Source organism: Aulonocara stuartgranti (genome assembly GCF_965226115.1).
Source record: "Aulonocara stuartgranti genome assembly, chromosome: 22".
Lineage (NCBI taxonomy): Eukaryota > Metazoa > Chordata > Actinopteri > Cichliformes > Cichlidae > Aulonocara > Aulonocara stuartgranti.
In genome coordinates, this window is record NC_138957.1 from 10,947,485 (window position 1) to 10,975,093 (window position 27,609).

The window sequence follows — 27,609 nt, forward strand, 5'->3', positions numbered from 1 at the left end:
GCACTTCAATTCTTTAACCACCAAATAAAAACTTTTTGCTGCAATTTTAAGACTTAGGTTTTTCTTAAAATCTTACTGACTTTGTAAAGAGTAATATAAAAATTTTGACCTAATGTAAAAGAGAAATTATTCATACACAAAAGGGAAAGGTGAAAAGGTGATACATGTGAATCTATATACATGAGAAAACAAAGAAAATATATATAACATGAGAACATATGACCAGTTACTGTATAATCAAGTAAAAGCACAGTGCATACATTCAGCAGCCACTTTATTAGGTTCTCTTGTTCAGCTATGTGCTTAGTGCACATATCTAATCAGCCTATCACCATTTATTTATTTAGCATTCAGACATGTTGACATGGTCAAGACAGCCTCCTAAAGTTTAAACCAAGCGTCGGAATGGGGACAAAAATGTGACAACACATTGCACCTTGATACAGCAGCAGTAGACCTCACTCCTGTCAGCTAAAAACAGGAAACTGAGGCTACATCTCGTACAAACTCGCCAAAACCTCGACAACTGCAATCGTGTCATGTTAGTCATGTTAGAACAGGAAGGGGCTATCCCCAAATTGTTCCCACAAAGTTAAAAATGTCTTGGTATGCTGAAGCATTAAGAGTTTCTTTCAGAACTTTGGGTTTGAAAATCTTCTTCATTTAACCCCTATACACAATAATCACCTTTTCCTTCCCGCCAGATTAGACTCTGAATCTGCTCTTTGGCAGAGACGAGGCCTCCATAACTTTTCTGACATGTACATAGACGGTGTCTTGGCAAGTTTTCAGGATTTGTCACACAAATTTGACCTCCCTTGGTCCAGCTTATTTAGATACTTTCAAGTTCGCCACTTTCTTCAGCATCACAACCCTGACTTTCCAAATATAACTCCATTTACTGCTGTAGATGATCTGTTGAAACTGACATTTAAGCCTAAAGGCCTTATCTCAAGACTTAGTAATTGTATAGCCTGCTTTAAGAATATAACAATACCAAAGATCAAAGCAGACTGGGATAATGAGCTGGGGGTGGACTGGGAGAGTGCTCTTTTAAGAGTAAACAACACCACTTTTTGTGCCAAATTAAACATCATACAGTTCAAGATTCTACATCGCATTCATTACTCCAAGGCAAGACTGGCTAAAATATTTCCTTTTTTTTTTTCTCATTTTTTTAAAGACAGGACAGACATGACTGGGGGATAGGACAGGGAGAAAGAATGAAAGAAAGGGAGGGAGGGAGAGAAAGAAAAATAGAGGGGAGAGGAGATTGGGGGGGGGGGGGGGGGGAGAGAGAAAAACAAACAAAACACCTGGATCACCTGCATGGAGATAAAAAACCAGAAGAGAAAACAAACAACAAAGAGCAACATAATAAAAATAACACCATCACAATAAACTAGCTAACAATAGATAGCGGTAGATACTTTTTTAATTTCACCTGTTGAGAATGAAAAAAGAAAACAAGCAGAAGAAATCGAGAGCAATAGAATAAACAACATCAGGATGATATATGGGTGTCACAATACGGCTGTGTGCAGGCAAGAGTAGGACCCAAACGCAAACTCCTAGAGACAAAAAGTAAACTCAAAAAACACAGCTTTATTGCTGGCGTGGAGTGGGACACAAAAAACAATACAAAACTAAACTGGGAAAACTAAAGCACAAGGAGCCACAGGGAAAAATCACACAGCTATGAGGGAGGACGCAACACTGACAAAGAGAAACATGGGGCTTAAATACACTGAAAGATAACGAGGGGGAATGATCCACAGGAGGAGAGCACAGCTGGGAGTAATTAGGCAGGACGAGACAAGGGAAGCAAAACTAGAACCATTAACATAGGACAGACTGTGAAAGTAAAACAGGAAACACACTGACGGAACTCAAGACATGTAAACCTAACAGACTGGGGAGACAGAACATAGGGACCTCAAACATGGAACAGAAAGGCACAGTAGACACAACAAATAACAATTCCACAGGGGAAGAGTAAAACAAAATGCAGGAACACAGGACCTCTTTCAAAATAAAATGGGAAACATAATGAAACGCAAATATGACAACATAAGAAACACAGACAAGAAGCACATGAAAGACAAGGGAGACTTAACAGGGGTTGGAAACACAAGGGGAATCTATTAAACGAATGAACTTAGATAACCTAATGAACAAAATAAACTCAAACTTAAAACGCTGGGTCAAAAGACCCAGGATCATGACAATGGGAATATAACTGTAAATACTAAATATTAAACATTATTGTGCAGCACATAGGATCGACAGCGCACAGTGTGGTTTGAGGTAGGATCCAAAAAGGGTGTCGTTTGTGTGTGTGAGCACCCGTGTGTACACCTGTGAGCATGAACGTGCTTGTATTTAAAAGGTTCCTTCATGTAATGATCTGCTAGAGGGTGTGGGGAGCCACAACCCCGTCCACCAGGGCATGAAGCAGGTATGGAGGAGATCAAAACTCCAGACATCCAGAGGCCCTCAGAACACAAAAGACCAAGGAAGACCAACAGAGGGGCAGCCGCGCCACTGTCCCAGAAAGAGCTGACGAGAGTCCCAGATGAGGGGTCACTCAGCAGCCGCGGAGCAGAAGCCAGGGGGGGTTGCAGTGATGTGCCCGTGAGCTCCGCTGGCAGCCAGAGTGACCGAGCCCCAGGCCCAGAGGCCGAGGGCACCCCACCCCCAAAGTGGCCCGAGCGAGCCCCAGGGTCCAGGCCCCAATAAGCAGCCACCAAGGAGTGAGCCGGTGTGTACCTGGACGCCCATCCCCGGACACCAAGAACCAACAACGCACCGATGTCTGAGGGCGTCTGCCACTGGTAAGGGAAGTGGTGGGGGAGATAGGCCTCCATATCTTGGAGGACCTGGGATGTCCCCAGAGAGGTGGCGTCTGATACCCGACCTGACATATGGACACAGACAAACAGGCACACACAGATACAAACATTCATTCCCACCCTCATGCTCTCATATGCAATTACTCAACACTCACCCAACGTGGAGACAGACATAAAGAGACACTGTACACACACAATCACACTCCGCAACCGTACTCTAAGAACCGGGTCTAGGTACCCTTGCCCCTGGAGGGGGAAACTGCACCCAGACCCAGGTGGTGTTACCCTTTTCCCTTTGGTGGGGAGAAGCAGACCGCCCCGACTCCACAGCAGCAGGGAAGCCACACATTCCAGACCCCAGTCGGACGGCCAACTTTTCCTCCTAGCCCCCCCGCTCCAGCAGGCCGCAGAGAACGGGGGTGTGTGAAGACTCCAAACCTCCCTCTGCCCGCTCATATGTAGTGTTGATGCATGTGTGTTCTAAGGTGCCTTTAAAACCCAGGAGGGCATGGAACTACCTGCCCAAGCGCAGCAGGTAAGCGCATAGCCCCTCTTGCTAGCCCTCAATGTCTACATGTATTTAAAATTGAGAGGTGGGCAACGAGGCCGGGGGTGAGGCTGTACACCCTGATGGTCTTTTGGATTCCGTGTAGCGTGCCAACTCCCAAGATCCTATATGTATGTAGGGCTGGGCCATATTATACCGTTCACGGTAATACCGGTATAATGTTAGGCAACAATAGAAAAATGAAATATCGCGATAGAATATAAGTAAAACGCGCATGCGCAGTGCCTTTGTTTTCATACGCACATGGTCGATTGTTGAGTGAAACAGATGAACCAGAATTGGTTTGTAAAAATGGTGCAACTTCAGTGATGTGGAACTGGTTTGGTGTTTGTCCGTCAGATGCACGACAAAGCACATTTTTTTGCAGAACATGCAAGCGGCCGTCGTTATTGTCGTTTTTTTCGGACTAAGATGCTCTTAAATCTGGGAGTAATCTGGGTCCTTAACTCCGTATGCTTCAGGTCAAACGAACACTGCAGCATCACTGAGAGTTAAAAACTGTCTAAATTCTTTCATCTTTAATAAAACGATCAGCATTGCTGCTTTACCAGGTGTAACTATGAAGTTTAACTTCGAGGCATCCATGAAAACAAAATTTATTACATTTAACGGAGTTAGAAGTTAGCGGAAGTTAGCTCGCTAGTTTCGCTAGTTACCTAAGCATGATATTGCATGTTCTGACTGAGAGATTTCTGAAAAAATTCAAACGTACAGCTCTGCTATCACTTCCAACATAAATGAAGACAGGAAACTAAACAGCAGTGACGTTTGTAGGGTTACTGAAGTTGGGCTAGCTGCTATATAATGATGTGCTACGTAATCGCTAGCAACACAGCTATGTTAGCATAACATAAACAGTGAAGCTGGAGGACGAACACTAACACTTTTCCACTTATAAAAGTTAACGTGAAGGTTCCTCATGGTTAGAGACAAATGGAATGGCATGGCAGGATGCTGTAAACGGACCAAACTTCAGTCAGGAGAACAACTGAGATAATTCATCCACAATACAAGGTTAGTCATTAATATACTGCAACAACATGGGAATAGAGCAGCTGCCAGAGAATTCAACATTAATGAATCAGTGGTACAGAAGTGGAGGAAGCAAGAAGAATGAGTTTAATAAAGTTTGATTTATCTGACTGCTTTGTTTCGCTTAATGTGCCTTATAATCCTTATGGTACGAAAAATACGTATTGCACACTGCAGTTTAATGTTGCAAAGCACCTCTGTAACTGTTGGCATGATGACATTGTATATAATTTGGATTATTTCTTTATCTCGTCAAGATCCATGTCATGATTGTAAATTATTTAAGCTGTACATTACTTTGTTTGTTTTTTGTAGTCAACGTTTTGGTGCTTTTATTTTGAAAGTCAAGTTCGCTTACAAGTTGCGCTAGTTTCCTCTTTGGGTAGAACGAAGAAAAACACCTGTAAGCGCGCAGAAAGGATGGTTTTTATTGAAAGACATGTTAAGTGGACTTTGACTACACACGGTTAAAGGAAACCTCAGAAGAACGGCGGCTAATTCCCTTTTTGCAGCATGCAGCCAACGAGGTATTTATTTATTTATCGTGTTTGTTGTACAGTGTTTTTACTGCTGTGTCTTATGCTGAGTTTTATTTTGTTAATGCTGTATAGTTTTCACGGTGGCTTTGGAGAGAAGTCTTCAAATAAACCAGTGACAGAAAACCACTTGCGTCTGCCTGTGCTTCGAGGGAATTATAGTGAAAACTCGGACTGTTCGTCAACGCAAGCGGCCACTAATTGACGATGCGGCAACTTCAAAGCATCAGCGGGCTTGTTCCTACATGTCTACAGCGCAGCGGAGCTGACAAGAACTGGCAGATAAGCTGAAAGTACTATATGCATATGGTGATATGACACATGCACAAGTATTAAAGGGCAGTGTTTTAAGGAAAGGTGTTTAAGTTAAGTGGCCTAAGAAGGGACCTTTGCAAACATTGCTGAAGAATACTGTGATTGATAACTACTGTGGTGTATAGTACATCTTGTTTTGGTGTAAGCTAAAACTTTTGAAGATTTTAAGATAAAAGTGCATTTGGGAAGCAATAAGTGAAGGTTTTGGATGTAAATTCTTGAACTGTTTTGAAGTTTATTATCAGGTGTATTTTTGTAAGATAACACTTCCATTTGAACTGTGTTATTTTTGTGCCATTTACATATGAGTAAGTGTTAAACATTGAGGCTTGGTTAACCATCTACATTTCTTATTTCTAAGTGGGTTGATTAAGAAGTGCTGTAAAATGTCAGAACCAAGCGAGCCTACAGTTCAGTTTAGTGACAGTGCAGACTTTCAAGATCAGTCTGAAGAAGGTCAAGTGCATGGTGCTGAAGCTCAGCAAGAGGAAGCGCAGCAGCCAAGACGAAGTGAAAGAATCAGAACTCTAACAGAGAAAGGCAAAGAAATGCAAGATGAGAAAATTAAAGCACTCCAGCAAAGGTTTAACTATATATATGACAAATGGAAAACACAAGTTAAATCTGCAAGACAATCCTTATCACAGACAACAGAGACCTTATCTGAGGACTTGCTTAATGACATTATAAGTGATGTCACAGGTCTTTCTGCAGATGTCCAGCGTGTCTATGAAGAGCTACGAAAGATCTCTGCTCCAGACCAGGTCACGCGTCGTAGAGTGGATCGGTGTGTAGAGATTTCTACATTTGTTGCATCCAGAGCCTCAAGTAGGTTGCATGGAAGGTCTCCAGAAAAGGAGGAGCAAGACTGGCCAGAAGCAGGCTCTCTCTTTAATTCAAGCACCTGCAATTCAGGTTCTGTTGCTTCCATTTTGAAAGGCACCTCAGTACTTTCAAGCAGGTCTTCTGCAAGGCGACAAGATGCTGCTGCTGATGTTGCTGCAAGTCAGGCTGTTCTTAAAGTGTTACAAGAACAAGAAAAAGAACAGTTAGAGATCGAGCGTCTAGAAGCCGAAGCTAAGAAAAAGATAGCTGAGCAGGAGGCAGCAGCAGTAAAACGTCGGTTAGAAAGAGAGGCAGAAGAGGTAAAACGAAGAATGCAGAGAGAGGAAGAAGAAGCTAAAATTAAGGCTCAACTAGAGGAAGAGCACATAGCTCTACAAAGGACTCTGGAGGAAAAGCGGAGAAAATTACAGCATCTGGAGGCAATGAAGGATCTCAGTGCAGCAAGGGCGAGAATGCTGGTGTACAATCAAGAGAATGACAAAGAGGAAGAGCAAAAGGACGTACTGCAACCTGAGGTTGTAGTGGATAATAAACTTTGTGCTTCCACAGGCTCTTTGCCCCAGTGTATGCCTCCTGCACCACAAGTTGTGACCACTTCTTCAAATGACAGTACTGCAGAACTTGTCAAAGTGCTGGCAGGAGCTTTAAGTGCCAACCGAATTCCAATTCCTGAACCTACAGTATTCAGTGGGGATCCATTGAAATACAGTGATTGGAAAATCTCCTTTGAAACGCTGATTGACCAGAAGAGCATTCAAGATAAGGAGAAAATCTACTACCTTCGCCGGTATGTAAGTGGACAAGCTAAGAAAGCAATCGATGGCTATTTCCTTCTTGGAACTGAATCAGCCTATGCTGCCGCAGTTGAGATTTTGGAGGAAAGATACGGAAACCCATTCACGATTGCAAAGGCATATAGAGATAAGCTTCAGACATGGCCCAAGATAGGCTCCAAGGACAGCTTTGAACTCAGAGAGTTTTCTGACTTTCTCCGTAGTTGTGAAGCCGCCATGGTCCATATTAAGGCACTGGAAATCTTGAATGACTGTAATGAAAACAGAAAAATTGTGTCAAAATTACCAGATTGGCTAACAGCAAGATGGAATAGACAAGTTATTGAAATAGAAGAAGCGACTAATCAATTTCCCTCCTTCAGCCAATTTGTGAAGTTCTTGACAAGAGAGGTGAAAATTGCTTGCAACCCTCTCACATCGCTGCAGGCACTGAAACAAGATGAAACTGAAAAAACCAAATCCTCAAGACATTTCAACTTTGCAGCAAAGACACTCATCACAAGTTCCAGTGAAAAATATGCTGATACATGTCTTTTCTGCAAAAGGACTGGGCATACATTGCACCAATGCAGGAAGTTCGGGGAGAAAGCAGTTAGTGATAGAATTAAATTCATTCAAATGGAAAAGTTGTGCTTTGGTTGTCTGAAGTACGGTCATCACTCAAAGAGTTGCATCAGTAGGAGTGTTTGTGACAAGTGCCAGAAGCGTCATCCTACTTGTTTGCACGAAGAACGAACCAAAGAGAAGCAAAAACCACCACAGGCCAAGCAAAATCGGAATCATGGAACTTCGAGTGAGGTTCATGAAGAAGTACAACTAGCACAGGATTACGAAATGACCAGAACTGCTACTTCAAATACAGTAATGCTTCATGGAGCTAAAATGCAAACAGCTGCAATAGTTCCAGTGTGGCTTTCCTGCACAACACAACCAGCACAAGAAGTCCTTGTGTATGCTTTATTGGACTCGCAGAGTGACACAACATTTGTGTTGAGTGAAGCAGCAGAAACCTTACAGACAAATGGAGAGCAAGTCAAGCTTAAGCTTTCTACCATGACGTCAAGAACTACAGTGGTGAGTTCTCTAAGAGTAAGTAACCTACAAGTCCGTGGCTTTTACTCCAACAAGAGAATCTCCTTACCACCAGTGTACACGCGTGATTTCATCCCAGCTAACAGAACTCACATCCCAACCAATGAAACTGCAGAAGCGTGGCCCCATCTAGTACACTTACAGTCAGAAATTGCACCTCTGCAGGACTGTGACGTGGGTCTGCTTATCGGATATGACTGTTCACAAGCCCTGCTTCCGAGAGAAGTTGTGTCTGGCAAAGAGAACGAGCCTCATGCACAACGTACAGACCTTGGATGGAGTATTGTTGGTAATGGAAACCCCTGTGTTGATTATGGGGACGCAATCGGAATCAGTCATCGCATAGTAGTGAGACAAGTGATACCAGATGTTGAGTCTTCGGTCAACCTCAAAAGGGTAGTGCATTATGTGAGCCAAACCAAAGTGAAGGAAGTAACTCCTTCAGACATCATAAGGGTCTTGGAATCAGACTTCTCAGAAAGAACTGGAGATGATATTGTGTCTCAAGATGATCTCAAGTTCCTGACAAAGTTGAGAAAAAACATTGTGCAAAATGATACAGGTCACTTTGAAATGCCACTGCCATTCAAAGAAGACAGGCCTAAATTACCCAACAACAAGATATGTGCCATACATCGCTTGAAGTGCCTGGAAAGGAGACTAAAGAAAGACCAACAGTACTACAGAGACTACGTAAGCTTCATGAATGACATCATTTCATGTGGTGATGCAGAGAAGGTCTCTGATGAAGAAAATGATGAGAAATTGGCTTGGTATATTCCACATCATGGGGTTTATCATCCACAGAAACCAGGGAAAATACGTGTGGTATTTGACTGCTCTGCCAAATTCCAAGAAACATCTCTCAACGACCATCTACTCACTGGTCCAGATTTAACGAACACATTGGTGGGTGTCCTTTGTCGCTTTCGAAAAGGTTCTGTTGCAATCATGTGCGACATTGAGAGAATGTTCCACCAGTTTCATGTCAAAAGGGAAGATCAAGATTATTTGAGATTCCTATGGTGGGAGAATGGCAACTTGGAAACCTCACCATCAGTTTACAGAATGAAGGTTCATTTGTTTGGAGCGGCCTCGTCGCCTGGCTGTGCCAATTTTGGCCTAAAACATCTGGCAACTCAAGGACAAGGTCAGTTCAACGAAGAAACTATACATTTCATCCAAAGGAATTTCTACGTAGATGATGGATTGGCAAGTGTTCCGACTGAGAAGGAAGCCATCCAGCTTGTCAAGGAATCACGAGAGCTTTGTAGTATCGGACGATTGAGACTGCATAAGTTTGTTTCCAACAGCGAGAATGTCATGGCAACCATTCCACAAGAAGAGCGTGCCACAATCAAGGATTTGAACATGGCTTTGGACTTACCACATATGGAAAGAGCTCTTGGAGTAGAGTGGTGCGTCACGTCTGACTCATTCAAGTTCAGAGTTCAAGTGAAATCCAATCCACTAACAAGAAGAGGTGTGCTCTCTACTGTGGCCTCTATATATGACCCCTTGGGATTCATCGCACCCTTCGTCCTTGTAGGGAAACAAATGCTCCAGCAAATGTGTAAAGAAAGGATTGGCTGGGATGAGGAGCTTCCAGAAATCCTAAAACCTCAGTGGGAGTCCTGGATTAGAGACCTTCCCAACCTGACTAACATGCAAGTCAAAAGATCCTTCTTACCTTCTGATTTTGGTAATGTCAAAAGGTATGAACTTCACCATTTTTCAGATGCCAGTTTCTCAGGATATGGTGTATGTACTTACCTGCGAGCCATCAGTGAATCTGATGAAGTACATTGCTCTTTGGTAATGGGAAAATCCAGAGTTTCCCCAATCAGTGTTACTACGATACCAAGACTGGAACTCACTGCAGCAGTTGTTGCAGCCCGAACCAGCGACATGCTTCGCAGTGAACTGGAAATCCAGGATCTTCAGGAATTCTTCTGGACAGATTCCACTGTTGTTCTTGGCTACATAAACAACGACGCCAGAAGGTTTCAGGTATATGTAGCAAATCGCATACAGAGGATCAAGTCAAGTACAAACCCTGAACAATGGGGTTATGTCGCTTCAGAAGATAATCCAGCTGATCATTCTTCTCGAGGTTTGACTGCAGAGCGGCTTAGGACCTCAAATTGGTTTACCGGCCCAACATTTCTTTGGCAAAAAGAACTTCCTGGCAGACAATGCAAGGTGGGTGAAATCAAGGAGGATGATCCTGAACTCCGCAAGCTGATTGTGTGTAACACAAAGTCAAAGGAAGACAAATCATTGTTGGATAACTTCAAGAAATTCTCTGACTGGTCAAGGTTATCGAGAGCAGTTGCCAGACTGAAAAGATACATCAGAATGCACAAAGGTATTCAGCAAAGAACAAGTGATAGCACAAGTCTAGAGGAGAGAAAAGAAGCAGAACTTGTGATTGTCAAGTTGGTTCAGGAAGAAGCATTCTCAGATGAGATAAAGAGCTTGGAGCTAAAGACAATAGTTGAAAACAGTCCACTGTGCAAGTTAAATCCTTTCTTGGATGAAGAAGGGATCTTAAGAGTGGGAGGACGTTTAAGTCAAGCCACGTTGCACCCTCATGTGAAGCACCCAGCAATTCTGCCAAAAAATAGCCACGTAGCAGTTTTACTAATCAAGCATTTTCACGAAAGAATCCATCATCAAGGACGTGGAATGACAATGAACGAACTGAGAGCAAATGGTTGGTGGATCCTGGGATGTAGCGGTGCAGTTTCATCACATATTTTTAAATGTGTGACCTGCAGGAAGTACAGAAGATCCACTGAAGAGCAAAAAATGGGTGACTTGCCACAAGATAGGACAGAAACAACACCGCCTTTTACCTACGTTGGCATGGACTGCTTTGGTCCAATCTATGTTAAGGAAGGAAGAAAGACTCTCAAAAGATATGGTCTTTTGTTTACCTGTCTATGTTCAAGAGCCATACATATAGAAGTGGTTGATGACATGACAACTGATGCATTTCTCAATGCTTTAAGGGCATTCATAGCCATAAGAGGAAATGTTCGACAGCTAAGATCCGACCAAGGAACAAATTTTGTTGGTGCTAGGAGAGAGTTCATGGAGTTAATGAAGGGAATGGATCAAGAAAAGGCTAAGATTCTAGGATGTGAATTTCTCATGAACCCTCCAACAGCAAGCCATAGGGGAGGTGTCTGGGAGCGTCAAATAAGGACTATAAGAAGTGTTCTTACCGCTATTCTCGATCAGTCATCTCAAAGGCTTGACTGCACCTCCTTGAGAACCTTTCTGTATGAGGTCATGGCTATCATCAACAGCAGACCACTCACGACTGAACATTTGAATGATCCATCAGGCCTTGAACCATTGACTCCAAACCACATCTTAACAATGAAGTCCAAGATCATTCTGCCCCCGCCTGGAGAGTTTGTCAAAGAAGATGTTTATCTTAGGAAAAGATGGCGTCGAGTGCAGTGTTTGGCTAATATGTTTTGGACTCGATGGAAGAAAGAATATCTTCTAAATTTACAAGAGCGACAAAAGTGGCGGAAGAACAGAAGGAACATCAAGGTTGACGACATTGTCCTTCTACAAGATGATCTGGCACCACGCAATGAGTGGAAGATGGCTAGAGTCACAGAAGTTTATCCAGGATCAGATAATCGAGTGAGGAGAATAAAGTTGCACGTCAGTGATACACATGACAAAGGAGGGAGCCACACAGCTAAAACTGTTGTTCTTGAGAGACCTGTTCAAAGAGTGGTTACTCTCTTAGAAGCAGACTAAATGGTTATTTGCTGGAAGTTACCTGACAAAGGGTTGATAATGAGAAGTCTTTGGTGATAAGTAGAAATGCTTGTTTGGAGAGACTATTTCATTAGGGAAATCCCACGTAAAGATTTGTGTGATTTGGTGGGAGTGTAACTGTTGGCATGATGACATTGTATATAATTTGGATTATTTCTTTATCTCGTCAAGATCCATGTCATGATTGTAAATTATTTAAGCTGTACATTACTTTGTTTGTTTTTTGTAGTCAACGTTTTGGTGCTTTTATTTTGAAAGTCAAGTTCGCTTACAAGTTGCGCTAGTTTCCTCTTTGGGTAGAACGAAGAAAAACACCTGTAAGCGCGCAGAAAGGATGGTTTTTATTGAAAGACATGTTAAGTGGACTTTGACTACACACGGTTAAAGGAAACCTCAGAAGAACGGCGGCTAATTCCCTTTTTGCAGCATGCAGCCAACGAGGTATTTATTTATTTATCGTGTTTGTTGTACAGTGTTTTTACTGCTGTGTCTTATGCTGAGTTTTATTTTGTTAATGCTGTATAGTTTTCACGGTGGCTTTGGAGAGAAGTCTTCAAATAAACCAGTGACAGAAAACCACTTGCGTCTGCCTGTGCTTCGAGGGAATTATAACCTCTTTTTAACTTCAGTGGATATTATACATGGTTATGCTCAGGATATGTCAGCCCATTTCTACTGGAAATGCCTTTTGGTTAAGCTTTCAGCAAGGAATTTGCATTTGCACTGTTACATTTTTATAAAGCTTTAATGTACATAAAAACCAGCTTCTTGTTTAAGTGAAAATAAATGGAAGGTTGTCTTTTTGCGCTAGTAATGTTGTGGAGTTGTATTTTGTCTCGCATCAATTATATCGTCAGTTATATCGTTATCGCAAATTTTCAAATATATATCGTGATAAATATTTTTGGCCATATCGCCCTGCTCTATATGTACGTGTTATGAGAGTGTGAGTAATGTGAATGTCTAAGTTGTGAGATAAAATTGAGGCACAGGGAGCCAGAAGGAGACAGAAGGGGGATGCCTCCCCTGCACCCTGGTGACACATCTTTACCCCAAGGCCCTGCATGTGTGGGTGATTGTGATGGAGCGGGAAGAGGGAGGCAGCTGGAGATGGGGAGGGAAGGAAGGGAGGGGCAAGTGACCCCTCCCTGGGGCCAGCTCCCCCGCTGACCCCAGTAGGCACCCCATACTCTGCAACCCGCCAGGGAAAGGGGGCCCAGACCCATCTGGACCGGGGCCCAGTACAGCAGCGCCGCCCGACCCCACCTCAGAGAAAACTGCACCCACCCCGTCATCCACTCATCTTCCAGACTACACAAGACAACAGACGCCCAGGCTGAGATCTTCCTCCACCTCTCCTGTATCTCCCCCTCCTGCAGAGTGAGTTCCTGAAGAGAGGAGCGCTCCTGCAAGATGTAACAACCTCCCCCACCAGTTGAAGAGCCCCCCAGGTGGCTCGATGCACCGGCGGCACCCTGCGCCAGGACTGGGCCCCCATACACCCACCCGCCCATAACCCCAGCAACACACCAACCAGGACCCAAGCCCCCGAGGCCCAGCCAGGGCCCCAGCCCAGAGACGGAGCGCCCCAAGAGCGCCTCACGCCCGTCCCGGACCCACCCAGGGGCAGCCAGGCTACCAGGTCAGTAACCCACGTCCGTCAGCACAGACCCTCCCCTTGCCCCGCTGCACGCAGCCACGAGGAAACCGCCACCTAAGAGCCAACAGAGCCCTTAATAGGCCATGACCGCTACCCCGGGTTGAGCCCTCCAAGGAAGATGCTCCTGGGGAACCCCCCGACGCCCTAAGCCTGTCCCTACCCCCACACCAATCACAACAGCGAAGGTGGGACTAAACTATGACCCCCCACCCCCACTAGGTGATGGAGCTGATCAAAGGAACCCAGAGCAATTGATCTGATGTGGTGGCAGAGGCTGTATCAAGACTAATGTAATCTAATAGATAATTTCTTTATTGGTTGGAATTAAGATTATTTTTATTTTACCAGTTCATGAGGACTGTTTTCTTGGCTATGCATAGGGCAGTGAAAACCATATGGGCTATATTCTTATCTGTAGTGACATTATCTAAGCTGCCCAACAAACACACTAAAGGGGAAGTTGGAATGTTACATTTCACACACTTTGATAAGTCTTCACATCTCGCGCCAAAACTTGGCGCGAGATGGACAGAACCAAAGAGCGTGGATATAATTGTCCGGTGAATTGGTTTGGCAGTGTGAGCAGTTGTTGGTAGACGTAAAGCGCATCTTGAACATCCGATGACCTGTTTAGTGCACAATACAAAATGTAGTATTTTGTATTGAATTAATTGAAGACTGGGATTTCTAATTAGATGAAAGGTTTTTAAGCAAATCTGAGACCAGAAGTTTTGGTCTAAATTAACTGATAAATCCGCTTCCCATTTTGCAATAGAAAGTGATATTGATTCATCTGTTTTAGAAAGCATTCTGTATATTTTGGAAAGTAATTGGGAGTATTAAGAGTAAGAAATTGAACCACACTTGGTGGTGTTTGTAGTTCAACTTGACCCGGTTTAAATTTATTTTTTACTATGGATTTAATTCGTTGATATTCTAAAAATCTTTTCTTGTTGATCCCATATTGTGTAACTAGTCTGTCAAATGAAATAAATTCTGTTCCTTCTAATATATGTTCTAAATATTTGATTCCTTTACCACTCCAACCTGAAAAGTTTATCATATTATTGTTTTGTAATATGTCAGGGTTGTTCCAGATAGGTGTACGTTTGCATGGGATTAATGAAGACTCCGTCAATTTTAGAAACTCCCACCATGCTGTCAGAGAAGAGCTGATGTTGACGCTTTTGAAGGATTCATGTCGTTGGATCCGCATAAAGGCTGATTTTATGTTCCACGTTCTTGCATTTTATGCCCTTAATTACTGAATTCTGTCTAATTGCTGCTGCTAGTGGTTCAATAAAAATTGCAAACAGTGAAAGGGAAAGTGGGCATCCCTGCCTGGTGCCCCTCAGGAGACAGAAGCTGAAGCATTTTTGGTCATTTGTTTTGACACAAGCTGTTGCAGAATTATATAATATTTTTAACCAGTTAAAGAGGATCCAAAACCAGATTTGTGTAAAGATGCAAATAGAAATTTCCAGTTAACTCTGTCAAATGCTTTTTCTGCATCTAAAGAAAATATTGTAGTTTCAAGGTTTTTACTATATGAGTAGTCTATCAAATTAAGTAATCTACGTGTATTTGTTGATGAGTGCCTACCTTTTATGAAACCAGTTTGGTCAGGATGAATTAAGAGGGGGGTTATTTTCTCTAGTCTCTTTGAGAGAGCTTTGCAGATTATTTTAAGGTCTACATTTATAAGGGATATTGGACGATAGCTTGAGGGATATACAGGGTCTTTGCCTGGTTTTAGCAGGAGATTAATGTTTGCAGAATTCATATTTGATGAAAGTCTGCCCTTTTCTTTGATTTCCAACAACGTTCTGTAAAAAACTGGTGCTGGAATCGTCCAGAATTCTTTGTAGAATTCTGCAGGAAAGCCGTCTGGACCTGGAGCCTTATTATTGGGCATACTTATCAGGGCTTCCTGGAGTTCACCTGATGTCAGTGGCGAATCCATTGCCATTGCTTGAGTGTCTAATTTTGGAAGAGTTATGTTGTCTAAAAACTGATCAATTTCCTTTTTAGATGGGTTTATTTGTGGTGAATACAATCTTTTATAGAAATCCCTGAAAATGTTGTTTGTTTGTTTCGGGTCATATACTGTGTTTCCAGATGAATCTTGAACAGCACATATAGTTGTTTTTTCTTTATTTATTTTTAGCTGGTTTGCTAGAAATTGACCGGATTTATTACCATGTTCATAATTTTGTAAGCGTAGTCTTTGTACTAAGAATTTTGTTTTTTTATCAATTATCTCATTTAATTCTAGTTTTGTTTTGCGTATTTTGTTCAATGTTTTCTGATCTTGGTGGGACGCGTCGGCTTCTTCTAGTGATTTAATATTTTTTTCTAATTCCTGAATATTTTTGTTTTCTTCTTTCTTTTTATGTGATGAGAAAGAAATTATTTTACCTCTCATCACAGCTTTCCCTGCTTCCCATAGAACAGATGCTGAAGTTCCGGGACTGTCATTATAAATATGAAGTCCACTCTTTTTAAAAATATTTAATAAAGTCTTCATCTCCAGTTTTTACTTGGCGTAGTATTATTCTTGTGCATTAGTGTTAAAGATACAGGACCATGATCGCTGACAGCTATAGGGTGAATCTCAGTGTCTGAAATGTCGTTCAGCAGTGAGCTGCTGACCAAAAAATAATCCAGACGAGAGTAGGAGTGATGAACATGTGAGAAAAAAGTATATTCCTTACTGGTGGGGTGAAGGGAGCGCCATGCATCGCAAAGACCAAAGTCGCTCATATACTGTTTGATTATATTTGTGGACTGCCAATTGCGCTGAGTTCCCGCTGTATTGAGCCTATCCATTTCTTCGTTTAGTCCAAGGTTGAGGTCGCCTCCAAGAACAAGTGTGCCATCTTAGTGTTCAGAGAGTGTACTGAAAAAACCATGAAAGTTGAATGATTAAAAATCTGCCCTCTGGATCTATAACTGTATCGAGTACTGTGAAATTAATATTTTTATGTATTAAAATTGCTACTCCCCTTTGTCTAGAATTATAACAAGCTAAGAACACATTAGGAAACTCAGGTGTTTTAAGTTCATTTGAACCTCTAAGAGGTCTGTGGGTCTCTTGTAAAAGGACAACATCTGCCTGTAGTTTTTTGAGTTGGTTAAATATTTTTAACCTCTTTTCTCTGGAGCTAGCTCCATTTATATTCCATGTAACAAACCTTAGTGCACCCATAGATGTCTGTGTATAACTAGGGGTGTACGCTGTGTGTGTCGCTTAGACAGGTGGAGAGAATACATCACTTTTTTGTAAATAAAGAGAGAAAAAATGTGTGGCGAGATGCTCCCTGAGTTTGACTATGTGTGTGCATATTTACTAATATGAGTACGCTTGGCTTAAGTGTGTGTATCCTATAGGTCTGTGTGCACTGTCTGACTGATGCAAATGTGCTGCCGTTGAGCGCATGATTGTGCATGATCGTGCTGTGCGTATGTGTCGAAATAAAGGATGTTATTTGTGGATGAGTGTGGAAGCAGGTGATTGAAGCAGAGAAAGAAAAGAAAAAAGAAAAAAAACCAAGGACAAGGGTGAGCGGCATAAAAACAAGAGGGGGAAAAAACGAGAAGAAAAAAAACGGAAACATTCCAATTAAACGATTGGCGGAGAGTGACGGCGTAAATTTTGCTATGATATTACATTTAAGATGCGATATGATACTGGTAAGTTAAACAGATGTTAATGCAAGTTAGTGTGAGTGGATATGAAAAGGGTGTAGCAGATTCTTATCTGGTCTGAAGTTAATACACAGCAAAGGAGCCCTTCTGGATGAAGCCGCTTCAGGTGGGTTTTGATTAAGCTTTTTATCCGTAGTTAGCTGAGTAAGCATTGTCTGTGAGACATTTCACCGACTCCCTTAGCGTGGCATTTTCAGCAGTGAGCGTTTCCACCTGCTGCTGGCTGAACTCCAGGGATTGTCGCAAGGATTTAAATTCCCGGTGAAGAATCTCCACCAAGGACAGCCTTGCATCGAAACTGGACAATCGTTGGTCGATTGACTCCAGTATGTCGACAATATCTTTGCCGGCTGCCAATGTTGTGCTGGGGGAATCTGCTGGGCGAAGTCTTTTCGACGACGGCGTGTCAGGTTTGGCCGGGGAAGCTGCACTCTGGGCCTTCTTCATCACGAGATCCTGGAAGCACTGATCAATGTAAACTTGGAGAGCCTCTAAACTCTCCCCGTTGTTCTCCAGGGTGTTGGAGATGATTTAGACAAATGTTGTTAGTTATAAGACAATTGATAAGTGTATTTGGTAATACTGAAGCTTAAAGGAATTTGTTCAAATGTAAACTACCATTCGCTTTAAATTTCTGCCAAAATCTCTGGCATCTGACATCAGTTACAACATGAGTTGCTTACCTCGTCCGTCACTTCCGTCACTTACCTTCACTTCCGTCTCACTTCTGCACACCCATGTGTGGCTGACTAAAATATTTCCAAACATAGATGCAAGCTGTGAGAGATGTAGAAATCCCTCTGCAGATTTAACACATATGTTTTGGTCATGTCCAACTTTAAAAGCCTACTGGTCAACAATTTTCAAAACATTGTCCGAAGCATTGAATGTTGAGCTTCAACCCGATAAAGCTATGGGTATATTTGGTGTCACAGATAGAAGACATAGAACATTAAGGAAGAGTCATAAAAACATAATCGCAGTACAAGTACTGTATCTACAAATAAGAAACACCTTATCAAACAGCCAATGTTAAATTTTAAGCATTTCCTTACAAGAAACCTGTCACAAAAGCATTCCTTTAGCTGAATCAAATATAAAATGCCAAAGATGATTCTTAAATTGCAATTTGCTGCAAACTTTGCATATTTTTCATAATGATATCTGTGAAATATACTATAATAAATGACACAAGCAGGGTGATCTACCTACCACCTCAGAGATTCCAAACAGCTGTGGGTGTGCTGGCTGGATCATCTCTCAGAAAAGTCTTTGTCCTGATGACATATTGAATGCATGGTAATGAAAAAGCCTCCCCGGTGCCTTTGTGGCATCGAATGGACCATCAATAACATTGACTAACAGAGAAGGAGACGCAGAGAAGGAAATTACAGGGTCAAAAAATACAGAGGCAGTAAGCTGGTGTTTTTATTTATAATTTTTTTTTAGTCTGCATCTACATCAATAAATGGACTACTATGAGTTTATCCTCAGCCTTTTATACAAAGTTATAAACTGGGTCAGACTCTTCAAGGTATAAAAGAACATGTCTGCAATAAAATTAAATCAATATACCTGTCTCATCAGCTTGAATAGCATTGTCTGAGACACTCAAGTCTATTTAGATTTACATTTATCAATCATTCCATAGCTTTAACTTAAAGTTTTTGTAATTTTTTTTTCTCTGTCCTTACTTTAAAAACACCCCAGTCCCTTTGAAAACACACAAATGGCCGCTTCACTTGTTAAACGAGCAGAAAACAAAATGCACCTGATCAGGTCTACTCACAAATCCTCTGGGCTAAGTGCAAGGGCAAGCTGAGGGGCAGGCTTGATTTGTGACCATGCGGCCTCCACTCGGCAACGTGGTTGGAATTAGCGGCATACCCAGGTTGCTGAGTACACTGGGACGAACCCACAGAAATCCTATCCACAGCAGAAGGACCCAGAGAATTCCTCTGGGTCCATCGTCACAGGGTAAAACAGTCCATAACAGGAACGTAGACACTGCATCCACGGCTATTGTTTGACTATTCTCCTATTAGCTCTGGTATACAACCTCCTCCGGTAATGTGCCGCTGCCGACTCTCACTAGCTTAGTTAGTGTTTTTTTCTTTCGCCTCGCTTAGATCCCGCCTTCCTTACGTCTGATTGGACAATAGGTTTACATCAACCAATGGGATAAAAGAAAATACAAGATTGACAACCCAAAATGAACTTGTAAAACAACTTGCAGCAAATACAAAGTTTTTTTTTCCCTTGTTTCACATTAGATAACAAATCTTTGGTTTACTTGTAACTTTTAACTCCATGAATGCTTAAATTATGATTGACTTCCATTTATTGTGATTTTAAACACTTTTTTAATGCTTCTGAACTCGTTTTTTAAAATACATTTATGAAATATTTACAATAAAGTCTTTACATGACAATATTTATATCCTTTTAACCTGTAGGGTCTAAAATAGATATTTGAGACCAGGCTACACGGGGAGGCTAGAGCCTATCCCTACCCTGTCTTAAGGCAAGATGCAGGTTACACCTTGTACAGGTCACCAGTCTGTCGCAGGGCTAACACATACACAGCACAGACAACCATTCACACTCACATTTATACCTATGGGCAATTTTAGAGTTTCCAATCAACCTATGCCCAATAACTGCATGTCTTTGGACTGTGGGAGCTGGGACCCTGAGTACCCTGAGAGAACCCATGCAAACACGGGGAGAACATGCAAACTCCACACAGAAACACCCCGGCCTGATGGTGGAATTGAACTCAGAACCATATTGCTGTGCGGCAACAGTGCTAACCGCTATGGTATAATGTCATCAGAAAGCGTTTGGCACAGTTATAGAAGAAATATCACAAAAGCAGTTTTACAGATGTTTTCTGAGCTTCAGGCAAAGTCTTACATGCTCTCATTTTACTCCATTATCATCACCTGACTTTAGTAGTGAATCGTACAAGGAGTGGGGCAGGGAATGGTACAACCTCCTTTTTTTGATCACAGGTCAAACATGACACCAGTGCACAAAGCAAGGTCCATAAGACCATTCAGTGGTCTTAGAGCATGCACAAACTTTTTTTGAATGAAATAATATCTAGACTTTTACAAATATGTTTTCCTATGTACAGCCAGTCAAAACTCAAATCCAGTCAAAAATCCAGGTTTTGTGGGGGTCTTTTCTCTTTTTTTTTTTTTTTGTTTGGGGGGGGGGGGGGTTGCAGTTTTTCACAACCCATGCCTGTCACAAATGTGATATGTTTTTAGGTTTAAATGTTTAACTATGAATTGAATCAGTTCTAACTATAATACAATTGAAAGTGTTATAAAGTGCTATAGCAACAAATTGTCAATGGCTAAAAAAAAAAGAAATGAAGTGTTTGTTTTTATTGAACAGCCAGATGCAATCTTTTATTCCCCACCATAAAAAAACAAAATATAGCATTCAACTCACTCCTTGACTCAATTTGATTAAAAATGTGAGGAAAAAGTGGGGACTTCTTATGTCTCACATTTCAAATTCAGTTTATGGTAAATAGTTGAAGTGTCTCAGTATTTACCATAAAGCCATGCCAAAGAGTAGCTATATTTGCTGTATTTTATTTATTTATTTTTGTTATTCTTGCTGTTGTGGTTCGGGGTTCTCTGTGGACAGTCGACCAGCAGCTGAGCCTCTCAGATAAGCTTCCAGCCAGAGAGAAAGAGAGGGAACAAAAAAAGACGAGTGAAATAAAGAGCAGGCCAACAGCGCTGTATGATTGAGAAGGGCTCTGTTTCACAGTAAAAAGCAGGCGGAAGAGGGAGGAGGTCGCAGTCAACAGAATGGGAATGGCAAAATAGTTGGTGGGGGGTGGAGATAAAAGGCACAACATAGTATTAGGATATGGCCTGTGGGAGTTATTGGGGGGTGGGAGCAACTTTCGAGAGCATGTCGGTGACTGCAACCTTCAGTGCCGCACTGCAGGGAAGGCAAGTTTGGTCTTACTCTAATGGTGGTGACAGCAAGCACTGAATGCTGAGATGCTCCCTCTGTCTGTTTGACTTTCTGTCTTTCTCTCTTAGAACCACTCCAAGCCTATTTTTGTTGATGGTTTGATTGTCATGGAAACAACATATTGCGCACACACACACACACACGCTTACACACACATATGTGTGTGTGTAAGCACGTGTGTGTGTGTAAATTTATCATTTACTTAAACTGCAGGAATGTATTAATGAGGAAATGAAACACTAAACATAAATGCATTGTAAATGCATTTGTATAAAAATTTATAAAATTGTAAATGCAAACATTATGGAATCCTGTTCTCAAAAATGGACATAGATGTAACACTATCCTTTTAACACTGTTTCTTTAGCTTTAAGTTGTTCTATGTTGTTCTGCTAGCTGCACTTAAACGGGAGGAAACACTTGTTAGTTTTAATGTTCAGGTTTGTAAAGCACTTTATGAATGCGGACTGTGTGGAGGACAGCCTGTCTAAGTTAGGTGAGAGGTGGTTCACCTGGACCGACAAGCTGGAGTCAGAATGTGATTTTTTTTATCCCCTGGAGATCCCCTAGATTAGAACTATGATAACTTTTTCTGGTGGTATGAATCAGCGATTTTGACCATATGAGAAATTAGGAGTAAGTGAGTCAGGAAACAGTAAGTAAAGCTGCACAGATAATTCTGTGAAACACCTGAACCTAGGTTATTGCTGAACATCTTAACCAATTTCTTCTTATCTGAGGTTGACAGTTTCTTCTTTGTCTCAAAATTCTCTGACATCTCCTGAAGTGATCTTGAACACAGTATGCAGTGATCGGTCCTTCTAGACTGAAAACAGCAGAGGCTGGTAGCCCTTTCACCAGTTAAAAATATCTGGTGGATCATGAAACAAAAGATACAACATAGTAGACAAAAGCAAATGCTATAAATTGATAAGCATGGCCTCGTCCCAACTTTTTTGAGACCTGTTGCTGTCATCAATTTAAAATGAGCTAATTATTTTCTTAAAATGGCAGTAATCTTAGTTTAAACCCTTGGTATATTTTCTATAATTTATCACTGGCATCAGGACAGTATTCTGAAAGTACTCTGTATCAATATATAGCCTATGTATTGTTATCATAGCGGAAATCAGAAATAGTGCAACCCTAAAGCTTACTAGCTTACTTAAGACATAGTGGTAACAACACCCTACGGATACAGCATAAGTATGCAGGTACTTCAATGCTACTGTACTTGACAGCATCACATCAACATTTATACACTAATTTATAGTATGTGTTGTTCAAACATGCTTATTTTCTTCTTACTGTGTATAAATGACAAAGAAGAGACAACTAAAAAATGTGTTTTTCAAAATTTTGCATACTCGTATTTATCCTAATGAATAATGCATATGAACAATATATACACTGAACTTTTACAGGGTAATTGCAGCAATTTTACGCAATTCAAAAAAAAAGAATTCACATGTCTGTTAAAACCACAACCTCAAGATTATGCATATTTAGCTTTAAATGATTTATTTAATCCCTTTTCTAGTATAGTTTGCCAAGGTTTACATTCTCAGTAACCTTGCATTCCTTCCTTATTTCTTTGTTGCACTTCAATGAATTACTCCTCTTAAATGACAACGAAAATGCAGAGAGTTGAAACAAACAATCAAGAGAGAATTTCCAGACACAACCTGAATGCAGGCGTGTTAACTGACTCATAATGGAAACTGTCGCCACTTCATTGCACAATCTTGGAAAGCTAGTAAGGGACCAATACACGGCTAGTTTACAGGGACTGTTATGAGCTGAATTTAGGTCAAAAGATTTGGATTTTGAATTCACAACCAAATAACTTACTGAGTGCAGTTCAGTACTTTTATCTACACAAGGTTCAAAAAACAGCAAGGACTTGTGGCTAGTGATATCACTGGGATTTAATAAGGCTTGGTCTGGTGGCCTTGACTGTGCACTAGGGCTGCCACAAACGATTATTTTGATAGTCGACTAGTCACCGATTATTTTTGCGATTAGTCGACTAATCAGATCATCATCCATTGGACGTACAGCGTACAGCTTATTGCACCAGCAGCATCTGGTCTTATATAACTATCATTAGCTTACAGCTTGAAGTGTTTGTGCTAACTAAAAATAAAGACAAGATGGTAGTTTATTAATTTTTAATGAAATTTGCAGATTGTTTCGGTGAAGTTTAATAAACTCCTTGCTTTCTAAAATATAACAGGACACCGGAGTATATTCTCCAGCGTCTCACACTTCTGATAATCAGCTGTCTGCTTGACAGTTTTAGCTGTGCAAAAACTATAACTTTAATCTCAGCCAAACCGATTTACTCAGGAACAAATAAAATACTAAAGAAAGCCAAACAATAACATTTTTAAGTTATCTAAGTGACTTATATATATGTTTAACCTGACTAGCAAAAGACGGCGGTGGGTTTGAAAACGATTTGCCGGGAGTCCGGTGTTCTCACGGCTCTAGTTAGCCTTGCCCCCGCCTAGCTAACGAGCTAGTGGGTAACAGACGTCTCCGAAAACGTCGAAGCGCTTTTGAAAATATGTGGTGTCCTGATAAACTGAGCAGATATTTGAGGTTTACACAGCTACATTCTCGCCTGAAAATATGTTAAACGTTTATTTTGTGACCCAGAAAGAATAATAAGAGTAAAGTTAAAACTAACTAGCTGCCGCCATTGTTGACAACTGCGCTGGGCTGCGCTATGAATTCTGGGACACAGCTTCTTCTTCTTCGGGGTTTAACGGCAGCTGGCATCCTTGTACATGCAGTGCTGCCATCTTCTGTTTCAGTCCGTTATTACACTCTTAAATCCTACTACTCATTCCTGCATCCTTTGTGATCTTACAAAGCTTCAAACGATGCGTCGACTATTAAATTAGTCGTCGACGATTTTAATAGTCGACATAATCGTGACTAGTCGACTAATCGTGGCAGCCCTACTGTGCACGTGGTTCTGGTCCATGGTGCAGAGCGAGCCTTTGCCCGTCTTCAAATTTGTCAACATCACCTGAGGTGATGTTTTATAAAGGAGCAGGACTGGAATCAGTGGAGGTTCGTAGCCTAAAGAAGCCTCAAAGGGAGACAATCTTGTGGCGGAGGAAGTCAAAGTGTTGTGAGCCTTGGGCCAAATATACCCAAGACAACTGAGAACTGGCCAAGTTTGACGATATAACAAAGAGAGGCTTATAATTCATGGTTCATTTTCTCTGTCTGACCACTGGTTTGAGAGTGAAAACCCCAAACTAGGTTAAACTTGAACTACAATATTTGCAGTTTTTAATCAATTACAGTGAGAATAACTTTTTTCCCATTCATGGAGGGAAGCTCCGTGACAAAGTCTAAAGTTATGTGTGACTACAGCCTGAGAGTAACAGTTAAAGGGTGACACAGTCCAGTGTGAGATCTTGAACTGCTTTTGTTTTTGGCATAAACTGTGCAAGCTGCTACATACTATCTGACATGTTGAAAGAGAAAGCCACCAGAAAAAACTCTTTAAAAAGGACACCATTCTACTCACCCCAGTTGGTGGGGCCGCCACCAGGGTCAGGCTCTCCTCAGGAGGGTTGCGCCTCAATCTTCAATGCAGGAAGGGAACAGAATGGTTTCTGGGTTTCAGTTCTCTTCTTTGGGAGCATACTGGCTGGAGAGAGCAGGTTCAAGATTACTGGAAGCAGGATGGTAACTAATGGTAACTAGACAGAGACATGCCAGCCAGAAACTTCTACCAAAAGAAGCCAGCTCATCTACAATTCGGAACAATCAACATTGGAACTCTGACTGGATGCAGCCGAGAGCTGGCCCAGGTACTCAAGAAGAGGAACATCGACGTAGCCTGTGTTCAAGAATGCAAATGGACCGGAAGCAAAGCGGCAGAGATTGGAGAGGGATATAAGCTCTTCTACTGCGGAGAGAGAGCCACTAAGAATGGAGTGGCCATCGCACTCAGCAAACACCTGCTCCAATCCCCGTATAAGATTGAGTGAACATCTGATCGATTAACATCTATCAGAATCGAACTAGGAACAGCTGACGTTAATGTTGTGACCTTCTATGCACCACAGACTGGATGCAGCGATGAAACGATAAATGAATTTTGGGACAAGTTGGACAGGATCATACCGACCATTGCCCCAGATGAACACATTCTAATCGGAGGCGATCTGAACAGCCACGTGGGATCAAACAGGGGCGGCTACCCACAGTGCCATGGGGGACAAGGCCTCGGCGTGAAGAACGACGACAGAATACGTATCTTTGATTTTGCGGCGGCGCACAATCTGGCCGTTACCAACACATTCTTTAAGAAGCGGCCATCGCACCTAGCCACCTACACCAGCGGCAGACATGCAACTCAGATCGACTATTGGATGGTTCGGCGACCTCAAACAGGTCACGGACACCAAAGTAATTCCATATGAATCCGTGGCCGCCCAGCACCATCTATTTGTCATGGATATGAAGATTGTCAAGCCAAAGCTGCCCAGATTCCGGACAGGACCAAAACGATTCAAATGGTGGAAGGTGAAGGAGCACAAGGAGAAACTGACAACTATGCTCCTCTCACTTGCAGTAAACACTGACCAACCTGTTGAGAAGATGTGGACTGAAGTGGGGGAGCACAGCCACAACATTGCGCAGGACACCGTTAGTTCAACAAAACCGGGCAGAAAATACATTGAGAAACAGGTCTGGTGGTGGAATGGCTGGCCTTATAGCTGGCCTATAAGACTTGGTGATTGCGAGTGCATGAAGATCTCACCCGATAGCGCTCGCTGAAATCGGCAGCAAAAAGGGCAGTGGCCTCCGTGAAAAGATGACACTACCAAAATCTTTATGACCAGCTCCAAACCGCAGAGGGGGCCAATAACATCTATCGACTTGCCAAAGCCTGCCACCGCGGAAAGCAGGATTTTGATACAAACCATGTTGTCCAAATCAAAGGAGCCGATGGGCAGGTTCTGTGAGACCCCCGAGACATCCTTCAGCGCTGGTCAGATTACTTCGCTGGAATCAGTAATGACGAATTTACACATCCGCCTATCCCGCCCACGGGCGGGATAGGCGGATGGCACACACACACACACACACACACACACACACACACACTTACACAACGCACAGGCAAGGTACTCTTTGTGTGTATGTAGACGTCTTATGTTAATGAACCTAAGTATATTCATATGAGCTCAATAAAAGAACAATGTTATGGGGGAGCGGACGAGAGCAACTGGTGGCAAGCGAAGGTACGGCGCTTGTCGTGGTTCTCTCCCTCATGCATGAGTAACACGAAGAACTTTGCCTACTTGTGTCTTGCTTTTGCTGTGTAATTAAATTGTCTTGAACGTTCCAGCGAATAGGTTCAAACTACAAACCTATCATTAATTGGTCCTTCGACACCGGATCGCTAGAATTGACATTCACCGAGGAGAAAAAGAGACACGCCGAAAGACGTCAGCCAGGACTTATAGAAGTTCCTGCAGTAAAGTCCCGAGACGTGAAAATTCGTCATCGGGCCGGTGGATTAGCTGTCTGTTTTTTTCTCCTCGCTGGATGATGATTGACGGGATTCGAGATTAATGCAAGAACAACACCAAGTAAGTACTGTACAAAGAAGAGCGCTGTAGCCACACGGTTTGACGCGGGCCTATGCCGTGCGGTTTCACGCAGGCAGGTGCAGCTCGGTGACTGCGCGGGTACACACGAGTCCAGGAGCTCAACAGCCGTGCGGGTTCACACAGGCTGGGGAAAGTTATAGGCCTATTTTGTGTTGTTTGTGTACGTCTGTGTCAGGCACGTGGTCTGTGAGGCCAACTGTTGTTGTTATCATGGGTTCCCGAGCAAGTAAGACTGCATCACAGGGAAACCGCACATTCATGCAAGAATTCACTCCCGGCAGCGCAAAATATTTATATTCTCATACAAACCTGTGATTTTGAGGGTAAATTGGTTGCTGTAAAATGTTTAGATTCAAATGTTAGAAGTTTTCAGAAAACACAGCAGCCTTGAAGAGCGTGTGGAGAAGGCCAGCCCACATCAGCAGCAGTTAAAATATGCTCTGGTGAATGGCTTTCCCCCACCCCTTGCTGACACAAAATGTTTAGATTATTCTTTAGCTTGCCCTGATCAACAACAGCCTGTGTTCCAGACCATAGATTTAATTGAGGTGGATAATTGTTAAAAGTAATCTGCATTAAGCTTAGGGTTGCTCAAATTCGGTACAATGACATATGAGGTGAAGTGATATAGGTAAATATTTTAACTAATGACGTGCATAGAGGCACTTGACCTGTTTGAAAAACTGTCATCCTAATATGAGCCATTTCTGAGATATAGAGCATACCTATGAAAACACCTAATATGCTGAAACCTG

General features: G+C 42.1%; 1 protein-coding gene and 1 long non-coding RNA gene across 2 annotated transcripts in view; both read right to left on the minus strand.

The window, feature by feature from the left end:
* LOC309698207 (uncharacterized protein) overlaps nucleotides 1–27,609 on the minus strand; it is a gene marked incomplete at its 5' end in the record, with an annotated part of 316,523 nt that overhangs the window by 205,208 nt on the left and 83,706 nt on the right. The window lies entirely within an intron of this gene.
* LOC309698973 overlaps nucleotides 17,911–27,609 on the minus strand; it is a 31,704-nt gene continuing 22,005 nt past the window's right edge. The window contains exons 2-3 of the long non-coding RNA XR_014274227.1: nucleotides 18,420–18,565; nucleotides 17,911–18,007 (exon numbers count right to left, since the gene is read on the minus strand). This is a non-coding gene — a long non-coding RNA (uncharacterized lncRNA). The remainder of the gene's footprint in view (nucleotides 18,008–18,419; nucleotides 18,566–27,609) is intronic.